We start from the raw sequence: 16,746 nt of genomic DNA, 5'->3' as shown, positions 1-16,746 counted from the left end.
ATGTAGGCAGAAGGAAGCTCTGAGGGAAGAAGCCTATCTCGAGCAAGAGATCATAAAATTTCTTTTCTTGACCCTTGCCCACATCTTTAGGTGGTGCCTTCTCAATCACCTTGCCTTTCCTTTTTTTATTCTTTTGTTTTCGTAGAGCTTGTAGGTTCCATGCTACCTTCTCCAACTTTTTTTTTTGTTTCTTCTTCTCCACCAGCTTCTTGGTCACCATCTATTTCTTGTTCTTAGGCAGTTCTTTTTTTTCTTTTCTACCTCTCCTTTCTCCTACTTCTTCTCCCTTATGATCTTCTAAATATTTTTCTTTATGCCTTGGGCTTTAGCCTCTTGCTCCGCATCACTTTCCTCTCTCATTTATTTTTCCAATTCCTCTAAAAATTCATCCACCCTATCTTTTACTACTTCTTCTATGTTGGGCCCAGTGCTGGCTTCAATGCTTCCATGTCTTCATTCCTCATCACATATCTCTCGTTCAAAGTTTGTTGGAGCAATGAGGTTTTGTGCATCATCCTTTATCTTTTGAAGCCCTTGCTTCACTTTTTCTTTTTTCTCAGCCAACTGGACTGCTAACCACTCTACAGAGGATGCAAGAAGAACTATCTCATCATTTTTCTTTTGGTTGTTGATAACGGGCAGAAATGCACGTTATCATAGTGCTAAGTTCTTAAACAATGTTGGATTGCGTTGATAAAATATGTTAACTTGCGTCCTTAAGCATCGTTTTCATAATATTGTGGCCACATGCATTCATCGCATTAGAACTGTTGATTTTTGTATTTTTGTGCAGAATATGCGTTAACGCATTGCAAGAATTGCGATCATAGGAAATCATTGATCGAGTGCAACTTCACCGCAAGGCTTTGCGTTGATCGTGCTTGCAAACATTTTCTTGAGAAGGATCACCGCAACTTGGTCAACGCAACGTGGTGGGCGCATCTTGGTGAAAGGCTAATTAAGCGCAAAGGGACATAAAGCTGATGACAGTTGAATCTGAATTAAGTTGACAGCCGATAACGGTCACAAAGTACATTTAGCTTTTTTGGTGACAAATATTCGGAGCATCAGTCAGGAATTAAAGTCATCCCATTTGTACAACTATGAGAGAGAAGCCGTCTTTGACCATGGATGCTCTATAAATACCAAGGGCATTCTTCAGAAAAGGGGTTCACGAGTTCAGCAATTAGAAATTTCATACTTCAGTTCACACGTCTTTGTTCTTAGTTTTCTTTCATTTTAAGGCGGACGTGAGGAAGGAAGTTATGCTGGCAGATCGTTCCGATAAGCTTGGGAGAGCACCGGAAGCTTCAAGGACAGAGAGAGGGTCGATGCCTATAGAAGCGGGAACATCTTTAGAACAAGATAGAGATTTCAGTGTAAAAAGCCTCGGTCAGCAAGGAATTGCTACCAGGCTCTCTGCCTTTAACTTCCATTGTCATTTTGTACTCAACTCATTTGTAAAAAATGGAATTTCTTTCTCTATACCTGTTCACCCTTTGTTATTCACTCATGAGTAGCTAAATCAGTTGAATGGGTTGAGAAGCATTTGGCTAGCACAACTAGGAAGGAGGCGATCTAGGGTTGATCACATCTTGCAGAAGAAGTTCTACACGATCACTGCCCATCGCATTGTAAAGATGAAGAAGTACACGATCGTGGTTGAACGCATCGATTAAACGATGGGGTATGCGATCAAGAGTTGGTTGTATCGGGTTGACGATCAGGCACGCGATTGATGAGTATCGTTTAATGCATGCGCGCTAGACGATCATTTAGGTTAGTAAGCTTCATCGCTTAGTAACTGACTAAATGATCGCTTAGCATCGCAAGGTAAATTGTTTACCAAGTTACACGCATTGGTTAGACGATGAGACGCTCGTATATCGTTTAAAGCGCGCTAGACGATGATTTAGGTCAGCAAGCTTCATCGCTTAGTAACTGCCTAAATGATCGCTTAGTAACTCAAGGTAAATCATTTACCTGTCTTCGCGCTACACGATCGCATGAACGATCAGGCTTTGTAGCCTCGTCGTCGTCTATGCGATCGTTTGCTAATGCTCCTATCGTCTAGTGCGTGCTGAACGATCGTCTACCTGCTGGAGTTTGCTACACGATGAAGACCTCCTGGCGGTTCAAGACCCTGTTCGCCTGTGAACCGGTTTGCTCAATGAAAAATGTAATAGATTGGGTTTTCATTCTGGTTTTTTGGTTAAAAAGCTCATCCCGGTCCATTAATCCTTTGTATAATACATGCGATGTATGTTTTATATGTCATATAGTATGCACATATAGTAAAATCCCACTTTAGGTTATGCAATGATCATGCATCATCTCTTTATTGTAATTGTTATAATTTAAAGAAGCATGATTTCAATTATGTAAGAGCATGCTCATGGATCATATGCATAAATATAACTCTTAAAAAGCATTAACATGCATCATCTTTATATTATAAATATTATAGTATAAGGGTGAATGATAGATGTTTGCTTGGTTATTAAAAGTTATATAAAAGTTATATAGTAATGACTGGACATTGCATGAAGCATGACACATAGGTTACTTTATAAATGTTATAAACGCCTCGTTGTGCACAATGTTTTTTAGTTGTTTATTTTTAAGAGTTAAAGAGAAATTAGAACTAAAAGAAATAAGAAAGGCATGCATGCTCACTTAGATTTAAATTCATGGTTTTAAAATATTTAAAACTTGGATCACATAGACCTAAGATCACGGTTCTAATATGATTAGAAACCCTAAGGCTTTAATCTTTTAATCAGTTTAATAGGATTAAATTGGTTAATAAAAGGTTAAACTATAGCAAATCTATCTATAAGGAACCTTTTGTCTAAGGCGGATTCTGCCTAGGCTGGAGTATTTAAGTTGATGGAAACGTAACACCCCTACTTGGGAACTTAACTGGAAAGATGAATTAGATAGATTTGATGCATGCATGCAAGTTAAGGATAGTCCATTAAAGAGTTTAAATGTGACTACTTGAACTTGCTTATATTTCATAAACAAACGTTGTTTATGAGCAGAGTTTAAAAAGACCACTTAGACTAAAATCAGTAGTCGGATTGTCTAGGTTAATGAATCCCTAGGTAAAACATTCAGTGGAAGGTACTCGAGGCATAAGATGCTTCACTTAATCTTTTCACTTTTCTCCTAAAGTCCACACCGTGAGATCTATCCTCGGCCTCGCGGCACTTTTAGCGTGTCCCCCCAACGAATGGTGTTTGGATAGGTCAATATCAAGGTGAATGGAAAGAAGGTTCATAGTAAGCGGGAGTGGGAAATGCGACAACATATCCCTCGGTCTCCCTCATTAGGTTGAATAAAGTTACTGCGCATCGCCTCGAGGCACCCTGGGAGTGTCCCCCTAAAAGATGGCAGTTTTGCGCGTTTCTTTATTTGATCTCCTGTAAGAGGATAAGGTAACTTAGTCTCTTGTCCTAATCTATCTTTTCCCTACGGTAAGTGCATTAGGGCAGGACTCTAGCACCGAAAACGAGGGGTTACACTTACACGGAATAGTTAAAAGTTAACGATTTTGGACAAAAAAATGGTGGTTGTTAGGTTCAGTTCCAAGAGTTGGTTTTGCCTAAAGGTTGAGAATGTCTCACCTAGTGAAGGGGCAACTGATCACCCCACCGGTGGCGTTTGTCCTGACTCACTGGGGCATCATTGCAAAATAAAAGTCTGTAACTTAGGGTACTTGAAACTGTTTTACAAAACTAATCGGTTTAGAAGTGGTTTAGAAAAATCTAATAAAGCTTTGTTTGTATTTTTAACAACTTTCTCAAATGGCTACAGCCATCTTATCATTGTTAAGCGCCAAAAAACTAACTAGCGATAATTTTTCAACATGGAAACACATGATCACGACGATCCTAATCATCGAGGATCTCATGTTCGCTCTCACGGAGGCTTGTCCTCCTATTCCAGCTCCAAATGCCACTCGAAATATTCGGGAGGCATACGAGCGATGGACAAGGGCGAATGAGAAGGCCCAAGCCTACATCTTGGTAAGTCTTTCTGACGTCTTGGCCAAGAAGCATGAGCCTATGGTCTCAGCCCGTGAGATCATGGAGTCCCTGCGGGGGATGTTTGGACAACCGTCTGAACAGCTTATGCATGAGGCTCTTAAATACATATTCAACTCCAAAATGCAAGAAGGCATCTCTGTTCTTGAACATGTGCTAAACATGATGGTCCACTTCAATGTGGCGGAGTTGAATGGGTCTACCATCGATGAGTATAGTCAAGTTAGCATAATCCTGCATTCTTTGCTAGAAAGCTTCCTACACTTTGTTAGCAATGTGATTCTTAACAAAGTGAAGTATAACCTTACAACTCTCCTCAACAAGTTGCAGACGTACCAATCTTTACTAAAAAGTAAGGAGAGGCAGAAGGGTGAGGCAAATGTTGCTTCATCCTCCATGACGTTCCATAGAGGTTCGACCTCAGGAATGAAGTGTACACTTTCTACTTCTAACTCTGCAAAAGAGAAGAAGAAGAAGGGTGGTAAGGGAAAAGGGAATGCACCTACTAACCCACCGCCTGTCACCTCAAGGAGGCGTCCACAAGTTATTAAAGGAAAGTGTTTCCATTGAAACCAAGATGGACACTAGAAGAGGAACTGTCCTCGTTATCTGAAGGAGAAGAAAGTAGCCAAGGCTAAGGCCAAGGCGGATAAAGGTAAATGTGATTTACTTGTGCTTGAAACTTGTTTAGTGGAGAATGATGATTCTGCTTGGATAATTGATTCAGGTGCCACTAACCATGTTTGTTCTTCTTTTCAGGGGTTAGATCTTGGCAATAGCTAAAAGCTGGTGAGATGACGATGCGAGTAGGCACCGGGCACGTCATCTCAACTGTGGCAGTGGGAGGACTCCAGTTAGCTTTACAGAATAGGTTTCTTATTTTAAATGATGTATATATTGTTCCTAAACTAAAAAGGAACCTTATTTCTGTAAAGTGTTTATTGCAATGTAAATACACTGTTTCTTTTGATTTGAATAAAGCGTTTATTCATAAAGATGGTGTTTTTATTTGCACAGCAAATATGGAATCGAATTTATATGTGCTAAGGCCGTTAGCCATTATATCCCTCCATAATACTGAAATTTTCAAAACTGTCGTAACTCAATCACAATATCGACGAATTTCTCCAAAAGAAAATGCCCAACTTTGGCATCTATGTTTAGGGCACATAAATCTCAATAGGATTGAAAGATTGGTGAAGAATGGACTTCTAAGTGAGTTAGAAGTTCTTTACATGTGTGCGAATCTTGCCTTGAGAGTAAGATGACTAAATGATCTTTTACTATGAATATACGAGCCCGAGGTGTCTATGAGTATTTTATCAGTTTTACTGATGATTACTCCAGGTATGGGTATGTTTATCTTATGCAACGGAAGTCTGAATTCTTTGAAAAGTTCAAAGAATTCAAGGCTGAAGTTGAAAACGCATTAGATAGACAGATTAAAACACTTCAATCAGATCGAGGTGAAGAGTTTTTGGACTCGGCATTCAAAGACTATTTGATAGAACATGGAATCGTTTCTCAACTCTCAGCGCCAGGTACACCTCAGCAGAATGGTGTAGTGGAAAGAAGAAATAGAACCTTATTAGACATGGTTCTTTCGATGATGAGTTACGCTTCCTTACTAGACTCGTTTTGGGGTTTCGCAATGGAAACTGCGGTGTACATACTCAACTGTGTTCCCTCCAAGAGTGTTGCAAAAGTACCTCTGAAGTTATGGAACGGGCGTAAAGCTAGTTTACGTCACTTCTGCATTTGGGGTTACTCTGCACATGTGCTTGAGGCTAATCCCAAGAAGTTGGAACCACGGTCGAGATTGTGCCTCTTTGTAGGCTACCCCAAAAGTACACGAAGGGGTTATTTTTATGATCCGACGGAAAATAGGGTGTTTGTTTCAACAAACGCTACTTTTCTGGAAGAGGATCATATAAGGGAGCACAGTCCACGAAACAAAGTCGTGTTGCAAGAGCTTTCCAATGAAACTACTGAAACTTCAACAAGAGTTGTTAAAGAGCCTGCTACATCAACAAGAGTTGTTGATGGGAGTTAATCCAGTAGTTCGGTTCCACCTCAAGAGTTGAGGGAACTTCAACATAGTGGAATGGTTTCGAACCCACCTGTTCGCTATCTGGGTTTCATGGAAATCCTTGCTATGGTAGTAGATGGCAACGTTGAGGATCCGTTGTCTTATAAGAAGGCAATGGAGGATGTTGATCAGGATGAATGGGTCAAAGCCATGGATCTCGAGATGAAGACGATGTACTTCAACTCAGTATGGGATCTAAAGATCAGCCTGATGGGGTTCGCCCTATAGGTTGTAAATGGATCTACAAGCACAAACGGGGTGCTGATGGGAAGGTACAGACCTTCAAGGCTCAACTTGTGGCAAAGGGTTATACCCAGGTAGAGGGAGTCGACTATGAGGAGACTTTCTTGCCTGTTGCCATGTTAAAGTCGATCTGCATCCTCTTGTCCATTGCAGCTTATTATAATTATGAGATCTGGTAAATGGATATCAAGACGGCCTTTCTGAATGGCAATCTTGAGGAGACCATTTATATGGTACAGCCCGAGGGATTCATAGCCCAAGGTCAAGAGCAAAAGGTTTGTAAATTGAATCGGTCCATTTATGGACTGAAACAGACGTCTCGATCTTGGAACATACGGTTTGATGCAGCGATCAAGTCGTATGGCTTTGACCAAAACGTTGATGAACCTTGTGTCTACAAGAAGATCATCAACGCTTCAGTGGTCTTCTTAGTATTGTATGTAGACGATATCCTACTCATTGGAAATGATATAGATCTACTGTCTGCAGTTAAGAACTGGCTAGCACCCAATTCCAAATGAAAGATTTGGGAGAGGCTAAGTTTGTTCTAGGTATATAGATCCTTCAGAAGCGTAAGAACAAAGTGCTAGCTCTGTCTCAGGCATCAACATTGACAATATGTTGCTCTAGTACTCTATGCAAGACTCTAAGAGGGGCCTACTGTCATTCAGGCATGGAGTCACTTTGTCTAAGGAAATGTGTCTTAAGACACCTAAAGAGATTGAGGAGATGAGACGGGTCCCATATGTGTCTGCCATTGGCAGTTTGATGTACGCGATGTTCTGTACTCGTCCAGACATCTGCTACACTGTCAGTAGGTATCAGTCTAACCCAGGCAAGGGTCACTGGACCATAGTGAAGAACATTCTCAAGTGTCTTCGGAGAACGAAGGACTACATGCTCGTGTATGGTTTGAGGGATTTGATCCTTACAGGATACACGGATTCTGACTTTCAGACTAATAAGGACTCTCGCAAGTCCACATTAGGGTCAGTCTTTACTCTTAATGAAGGACCTGTATTGTGGCGAAGCAATAAGCAGGGGTGCAACGCTGACTCCACTATGGAGGCGGACTACGTAGCGACTTGCGAAGCTGCTAAGGAGGTCGTCTGGCTCAGGAAGTTCTTGACTGACCTGGAAGTTGTTCCAGATATATCTAGGCCCATTACCCTCTATTGTGATAATAGTGGGGCGGTGGTAAACTCCAAAGAGCCAAGGAGTCACCGGCGCGGTAAACACATAGAGCGGAAGTATCATCTGATCCGCGAGATAGTGCATCGAGAGGACGTGATCGTCACGCAGATTGCTTCGAAGCATAATAGTTCTGACCCGTTTACGAAGGCTCTCACGGCTACAGTATTTGAGGGTCACATACGGAGGATGGGTCTATAGGATCGCCCGCGGCTGGACTAGAGCAAGTGGGAGATTTTCTTGTACTGGGCTTTTATGCCCTAGTTTATTATTTTGTACTAAGTTTTTTGTACACCCCACTTCGCTTTAGAACAAGTGAGAGATTGTTGGGGTTGATGCTCTAAAGTCTCGTGTTCTATAGTTTGTAAACATTATGTACGAACACTTGTGATGTTAATATATGATATTTACTTCACATCTTGTATTTTGCTCGGTTAATTATTTTATTTTCTTTACCACAAACTAATAAACATAAAATCTCTGGTTATCTGTATGTGACTCAAGCATGTATGTGGTGACATACAAGTGGATCATGTCTTGAGTGATAATCAAAATGGTCTGTAGTAAATGGATAAAGGAGGGAAACCTTATCTTGGTAACGCTACGGACGCAGCCCGCTTTGTAGAATGGTTACAAGTGTTGTCACAAATGGTCTGATCCTGATCATTCGTGTTGGGGACATGCGAGCGAGGGCGTCCTATACAAAGAGTTTGTATAAGACCTGATTGCGAAGTGTTGATGTCTCGTTATATAACACCATTCATAACAGAGACTTCACTTCACTAGGATTACCATAGGTAACATGACCTTAATCCTGAGTGAGTTGAGAACTCCTGCCATTGAGGGCGGTCCTTTGATTTGTATGGATGCGAGTAGCCAGGTCGCCGATTCAAACCTACTATTTTAGGGATTCGTCTGATTTGAGAGATGGGAACTGTACTACACAAGATGGAATTCACTCCTTCCCTGATGCATGGGTAAGTAGATAGATGACTCCCTTAAGGGCTGATTCCAAAACTTGAACGATGTGGCGCCATACACCTTCTCTTGGCCCGAGAGGTGTTCACACTTAGTTGGACTATGTTGTATTGTTCATTAGAGGACTCAGTGGTACTTAAGGAGTGAGGTGTAACTATAGGGACAAAACGGTAAATTGGCCCAGCTGTACTTACGAGCATCTGTGAAGGGTCATCGTACTCATGATTGGTTATATCCGATGGACACAGAAATATATCTGTGGTAAGAAGAGTTCAGCTATTGGTCTTTAGTGGAATCACTGGCAGTTAACGGATGGTGGATCTCGTGGCTAAAGAGTTTAGAAAGCTATTCACATATCGTTGGAGCTTCGAGCCACAGGTCAATTAGGTCACTTGGATAGCTTGGATAAAGTCGAGAACCATTGTTTGGGTTAATTTGAAATGTTCAAATTGACAAGAGGAAGTTCAATTATATATGATATAATTGGACTAGTTAATTATATGATATAATTGGACTAGTTAATTATATGATATAATTGGCTAAATGTATGAGATACATTAATTTAGAGGAAATTAGATATAAATATGATTTAAATCAAGTAGAGGAGAAAATACTATAATAGATATGTGATATCAAACTATAGGATATAAATATAATATGATTATATTTATTAATTAATTATATGATAATTAACTACTTTGTCCACGTTCGGACGTGGGAATTAGGTTGCGTTGGTTATGGTAACCGGCGAGTTACAAATGAAAATCGTTTTCATTTTTCAAGATCGTGCATTCATATTTTCGTCCGCGCCCAAAAAGAATTCGTGAAAGTGATCGTGAGAGCCTATACGATGAAGCTCGTTCGTCTAAATGATCGTATGCCTCACAATTTCTCTAAACGATCATATACATTTTTACTAAACGATCGTTCAGCCTTTCATACATGATCATGTAGTTCTTCTATACGATAAGTACTTCCGCTATACGATAGCACTACCCCTCATCTCCTACTTGCTTATCGTCTACACGACGCGTTGTCCTCCATCCTCTACCAAACTCACCAAAGCCTGCTCTTTGGGTTTTTGACTCCGAGGATACCTTGGTTTCACTAGTGGTGGTGTTGTCCCCGCTGCAGTGTTCGTGCTTGTACCGATCGTGTTGTTGCAGTCGACATACCCGTCGGGTGTTGGTAGAACTGTTGGAGGGTTTCTGCTGGTTAGGGTTCAGACGTGCAAAGAGAGCCTTCAACTGGTATGAACCCTTTCCTTGTTATTCAATGTGTTCTGAGCATGCTAATAATTAGGTTTATATGCATAACTGTTTGTGTTGAATGTATATCTTTGGTGTTTTGGTCACTGTGAAATCGGAGCGATTTGAACATACTCATGGAACTCTCGGTATGAGATCCTTCAATTGGTATTGGAGCCAAGTTACTGATACTCTGATTTCATCTGTTGCAATGAAATAACATGTACATTCATGGTGGGTGCATTTCTACGTTGTTTTAAATTTTAAATCGGTTGTGGATGTGCCGGATTAATGAATGTTTTCGGGATGAATTGCCTCGGTTTGTTTAATTCTTTTTACAGTTGTGGTTGTTTGTAAAGGCCCCTGCGTTTTTGGGCATAAAATAATTGTTATCGAGTCTGTATTTAAAGTGTTTGGAGTCTTGAGTTGTTCGTCGAAGTTCTGGGCAAAGGTTGTGGCTCTTCGAGGAAGGAGGCGATCTAGGGTTGATTGCATCGTGCAGAAGAAGTTCTACATGATCGCTGTCCATCGCATCATAAAGATGAAGGAGTACGCAATCGTGGTTGAACGCATTGATTAAACAATGGGGTATGCGATCAAGAATTGATCGTATCGGGTTGACGATCGGGCACGCGATCGCTGAGTATTGTTTAATGCTTAGTTTAGGAAGTGGAATCTCCTTTTTATACTCTCACCTTGAGTTGTGGGTTTGGGCCTCAAGGATTACCCATATTTTAGAGGCAATGAGAAGATAGGCAAATGTGGGTATGGTGGACATCCCACACACACACGTCGCCATCTGATTGGTCAGGTGGATGAGGCGAGGCGAGGCGCACGTGTGTGTGATTATTTTTTTTTAATTAAAAATGATTATTATTATTTATTTATTATTATTTTATTAAAAAATATTATGAGCTTATTAAATAAAAGAAAAGGTCTTCCGTTGTCTTACGCGCGATTCTCACACACGTTCCACGACTGCGAGTGCTTCTCTCCCCGTTAGTTATGTGTCGCAGTTGCCTCTCAGGGCCTATAAAAGGATCTAGCCTTTCAGTAGTTTCCATTTTCTCTCTCGACCTCTTCTTCCTTTCCATTTTGGTTTTTCGAGCATCTCAGTCTAGAAGGGTGTGAATTTTTCGGTCGAGTATAGTGCAATTCCAATCAAGATAACTTCATTTATTTTGGGATGCTTTATCCTGGGGACGTCATGGCAATTTTGTAAAATTGTTTGCACATTTGAGTAGAGCCGCGAAACGTTTTAAAGAGAGTGAGATCTGTGACTCAGCTTGTGACGAGTTTCTGTTTTGTAAGTTCCATTTTCTGACGAGTGGCATTCGTGTTGGGGTTGATGCCCTAAATCTCGTGGGTCCTGTAGTTTATAATTGTAATGTACAAACAATTATATTTATTTAATAAAATATGAGATTTTTTATTCGACTTTTAGTAGCATTAACCCACAAAACCATTAAACTAACATCTAAGGTTATCTTCTATGCCTTAAACATGTATGTACAGTCATACGGGTGGATCATGTTTAAATGATAACGTAAATGGTTTGTAGTAGATGGATAAGGTTGGATACCTTATTCTGGTGACACTATGAATACGATCTGCTTTATAGATATCACAATTGTTGTAAAGTGCTAAAAATGTTGTGATCCTGATTATTCATGTAGAGACATGTGAGCGGGAGTGTTTTATACAAAAGAGTTTGTATAAGACCGGACCATAAAATGAATAGTCTCTTTATATAACGTCGTTAATAGTAGAGACTTACATTTCACCAGGATAACTATAGGTGACATGAATTGAATCCTGAGTAAGTTGTGAACTCCTGCCTATGAAGGCAGTCCTTTGATTTGTATGGGTATGAGTGGCCAGATCGTCGACTCAATAAGCCTACCATTTTGGGGATTCTTCTGATTGGGGAGCAGGGAATATAGCTTCACAAGACGATATTCACTCATTCCATAATGTTGGGATAAGTAGATAAATTGCTCCCTTAAGAGCTGATTCTGGGGCTTGAACAATGTGGCGCCACACTCTTTCTTAGCCCAAGACGGGTGGTCATAGTTGGACTATGACTTATTGTTCATTAGAGAGATAAGTGGTACTTAAGGAGTTAGATGTAATTACAGGGGCAAAACGATAATTTTGACCCAGCTATACTTACGAGCAATTTATGAAGGGTCATCGCACTGCTGACTGGTTATATCCAATGGACACAGAAATATATCTGTAGTGCGAAGAGTGCAGCTGTTGGTCTTTAGTGAGTGACCAACAATTAATGAATGTTGAGTAATTTAATTAAAGGAGTTTAATTAATTATTCAAGTACCATTGGAGCTTCAATCTACAAGTCCATAAGGTCCCATCTGTAGCTCAACTGGGATTATTGAGAATTAATTTTTGATTAATTTGAATTGTTCAAATTAATGAAGGGAATTAATTATATATGATATAATTAATTTAAATTAATTATATGTGATATAATTAATATAATATATTTGATACATTATAAAATAAAGTTTATTAAGAGAGGAATTAAATATTTGAATATGATTCAAATATTAATTATATGGATGAGATTCATATAATTATGTTTAGTATAGATGTGATTTATATTAAATACCATGTACTAATGAGAGAATTAAAAATTATAGGTTATATTGTATTTGATATAATATAAAAACTATAGGTTATGTGTTATATATATATATGATATAACATATAGTTATATATACATATAATAAGTTACTTATTTTATATATATATATATATATATATATATATATAATTATTATTTAAATTAAAAAAATTAATTTAATTTTAAGTCTTAAAATTAAAGGGAAGGAAATAACTTCCTCTCCCCTTATTTCTCTCAAATCGTATGGAGAAGAGGAGTTGGTTTTTGATGTATTATTCCTTTTCTTCTTCTTCCCAAGAAAGTGCTTTATAAGTTTTTATAGAAATTCATCTATGAGAAATTTCCTCTCTCAATTTTCATTCTTCCCCTCCCAAAACCCAAAGCCCACACACTTTTGAGAATTCTCTACCCAAAAGAGAATATAGAAGGCTCTGATTGGTGGTGTCCTGTATGCATTGTTCGTGACCGGTTCGAAGGATTACGTGAAATTTTTCGGTTCTTTAAGAGTATGTAATTTCTAATCCTAATTCCTTTTATTTGCATGTAGTCTGTGAATTGCATAATTTTTCCTTTGTTTTTTTTAATTCTGTGAAAATTAGGAATTGGAAACGATCCCCACTTCTACAGTCGACCTCACAATTCCACCAGTTCGTTGCTGCCATCTTCTGTCGATCAGAGGGTAGCGGTTTCAATAATTTTAAGACGATTTTCATCTGTCACTGCTGTGATGGCCTTTTCAAATCAGAAAGACATTATGACCTCCGACCTCAACCGTCCATTCCAGTTTGAAGGAGCAAATTTCAAACGGTGAAAGCAAAAGACGTTGTTTTTCTTCACAGTCAAGAAGGTTGCTGACATTTATATTAAGGAGAAGCCAACTATCCCAAAAGAAGATCCGTTAAACAACAAATAAAAATTGAAATTGATTGGGAAGTAAGGAATTTCTTATACAAAAATTTTATTTTAAACAATTTGACTAACGATTTGTATGATTATTACAGTACAATGAAGACATCAAAAGATGTGTGGGATGCCCTGCAAAAAAAGTACGACACCAAGGAGGCCGGTTAGAAAAAATATGCCATCAGCCATTACCTAAAATTCCAAATGACGAATGATAAATTTGTAGAGGCTCAGTCCCATGAACTGCAAAAGATAGCTCATGAAATAATAAGTGAAGGTATGCCCTTAAACAAGAAATTCCAAGTTACCATTATTATTGATAAATTACCTCCTTTGTGGAAGGATTTCAAGAACACCTTGATGCATAAGACCAAGGAATTTTCTTTGAAAAGTCTGATCACCCAGTTGAGGATTGAGGAGGAAGCCCAGAAGCAGGACCAGAGAGAGGAGATGAACATTGTTCCTAGTAAATCTGCCTCTGCCATGATAAAGTCTGACCAAAAGTCCAAGAGAAACAAGAAGAAAGGTAAGAACCGTGGTTCCAGTAACCAGAACAATCAGAAGAAGTAGAAACCTCCCTCAGAAGAAATTACATAGTTTCTTTGCTTTAACTATAATAAGCCTGGACTCATGGCTAGGAACTGTAGGAATAGGCGTCATCCTGTTAGTCAGGTGAACCTGACAGAAGAACCGTTAGTTGCCATGATCACAGATGTAAATGTGATAAGTGGTTCTGTGGGTGGTGGATAGACATTGGCGCTACGGCCCATGTCTGTCACGACCTTAGTCTTTTTAAAACTTATACTGAAAGCAAGGATAAGAACATTCTGTTGTAGAATCACCACTCAACGAAAGTTGCTAGAACTAGCGAGGTGAGGCTAAAGTTTACCTCCAGGAAGACTCTCACCTTGAAGAATGTCCTGCACACTCCGAAGATAAGAAAGAACTTGGTCTCAGGCTATCTCTTCAACAAGGTCAGATTTACCTAAACAACAGGGGCAGATTTATATACCCTTACTAAGAATAATATATTCGTAGGGAAGGGTTATGCAACTGAGGACATGTTTAAATTAAACCTTGACATAAATAAAATGAAATCTTCTAGTTATATGTTGTGTTCTTCAAATGTTTGGCATGCTAGACTTTATCATGTTAATAAGAAATTAATTAGTAATATGATCAAGCTAGAAATGATACCTAAGTTATCCATGAATGAATTTGATAAATCCGAGTATTGTAGTCAGGCTAAATTAATTGAGACTCTGCATAAATCTGTACTTAGGGAATCTGAACCTCTAGATTTAGTTCATTCTGACCTATGTGAATTTGATGGCATCTTGACTATGAACAGTATAAGATATTTTATTACTCTTGTTGATGATTGTTCTGATTTCACCTTCGTATACTTGCTAAAAAACAAAAGTGATGTGTTTAATGCTTTTAAACTGTTTGTAATAAAAGTAGAAAATCAGTATAACCGAAAGGTTAAAAGACTTCGTAGTGATAGGGAACTGAATACGACTCAGAAAGCTTTAATGAATTTTGTAACTCACATGGAATAATAGACGAAAAGACTTCACTTTGCTCTCTTGAAATTAACGAAAAAACCGAAAGAAAAAATAGAACTTTAGTTGAGCTAGTAGTTACTATTTTACTCAATTCAGGAGCCGCATCTTATTGGTGGGGTGAAATCATCCCTGTCGTATGTTATGTCCTAAATAGAATATCAAAATCTAAAACACAACTTTATCTTACAAAACCCTCAAGAATAAGAAATCAAACTTGTCATACTTTAGAACTTGGGGGTGTCTAGCTTTTGTAAAAATTCCATATCCTAAAAGAAAAAAGCTTGCTAGTTGAGCCTATGAGTATGTCCTTATAGGTTATGCCATAAATAATAAAGCTTATAGGTTCTATGACCTAGTAAACTAAGTGATCATTGAGTCATATGATGTTGACTTCTTTGAGGATAGATTTCCATTTAAATCGAGATATAGTGGGGCTTCGGAATCTAGTAGTTTAACCCTAGTTAGAAATCCTACCTCTACAGAGGAAGCCGACCCAAAACCTAGAAGAAGCAAAAGAACTAGAACCGTCAAGGATTTTGGGGATGATTTCTAGATCTATAACATAGAAGAAGACCCTAAAGACCTAAAAGAAGCTCTGTCCTCTATAGATGCCAACTTAAGGCAAGAAGCTATAAATGATGAAATAGACTCTCTTGAGTCAAATAGGACTTGGCATTTGGTAGACCTACCCCCTAGTTGCAAAGCAATAAGTTGAAAATGGATCCTAAAAAAGAAGCTTAGACCCGATGGAACAATTGACAAGTTTAAAGCCAGGTTAGTAGCAAAGGGCTTTAGACAAAGAGAAAACATAGACTTCTTCGACACCTTCTCCCCAATCACTAGAATTACCTCAATGTGTGTATTTTTTTCTCTAGCTGCCCTAAATAACCTCATAGTACATCAAATGGACGTAAAGACTGCTTTCCTAAATGATGAACTTGAAGAAGAGTTTTATATGGAACAACTTGAAGGCTTTATAGTCCATGGTCAAGAAAATAAGGTTTGTAAGCTAGATAAATCTCTTTATGGCATGAAACAAGGTCCTAAGCAATGGCATAAAAAGTTTGATAACTTAATCTTATCTGAAGGTTTCAAGGTTAATGAAAGTGACAAATACATCTACTACAAGGTTGAGAATAATCTTTGCACCTTCATATGTCTGTATGTAGATGACTTGTTAATATTTGGGTCGAACTTGCACGTCATAAATGATATAAAATCTATGTTGGGTGCAAACTTTGATATGAAAGACTTAGGAGAAGTGAGTGTAATCCTAGGCATAAAAGTGACTAGGTCTGAAAAGGGAATATTTTCAGATCAATCTCATTATGTAGAAAAGATTCTAAAGAAATATAATTACTTTGATTGTAAATTAGCATGTAGTCCTTAGACCATAGTGTTAAGTTGTTTAAGAACACTGTTGACAATGTTAATCAAACTAAGTATGCGAGCATCATAAGCAGTCTCATATACGTTGTTGGTTGCACTAGGCTTGATATAGCTTATGCTATAAGATTACTTTGTAGATTTACATGTAAACCTAGTATAGAGCATTGGAATGCTATAGAAAGGGTTATGAGGTACTTAAAGAAAACCCAAAACCTAGGATCACATTATCAGAAGTTTTCGCTATCTTGGAAAGGTTCGGCGATGCTGACTGGAACTCCCTCTCTAATGATTCAAAGACTACAAGTGGCTATATCTTTAATATAGCAGGCGAAGCTGTATCTTGAAAGTCCAAGAAACATATTATTTTAGCACAATCGATAATGGATTTATAAATGATAGCACTAGCAACAACTAGTGAAAAAGCAGGTTGGCTTAGAAGTCTG

The sequence above is a fragment of the Benincasa hispida genome, chromosome 11 (genome assembly GCF_027475165.1).
Source record: "Benincasa hispida cultivar pf3 chromosome 11, pf3_genome.v1.1, whole genome shotgun sequence".
Classification (NCBI taxonomy): domain Eukaryota; kingdom Viridiplantae; phylum Streptophyta; class Magnoliopsida; order Cucurbitales; family Cucurbitaceae; genus Benincasa; species Benincasa hispida.
This window is presented reverse-complemented; position numbering follows the sequence as displayed.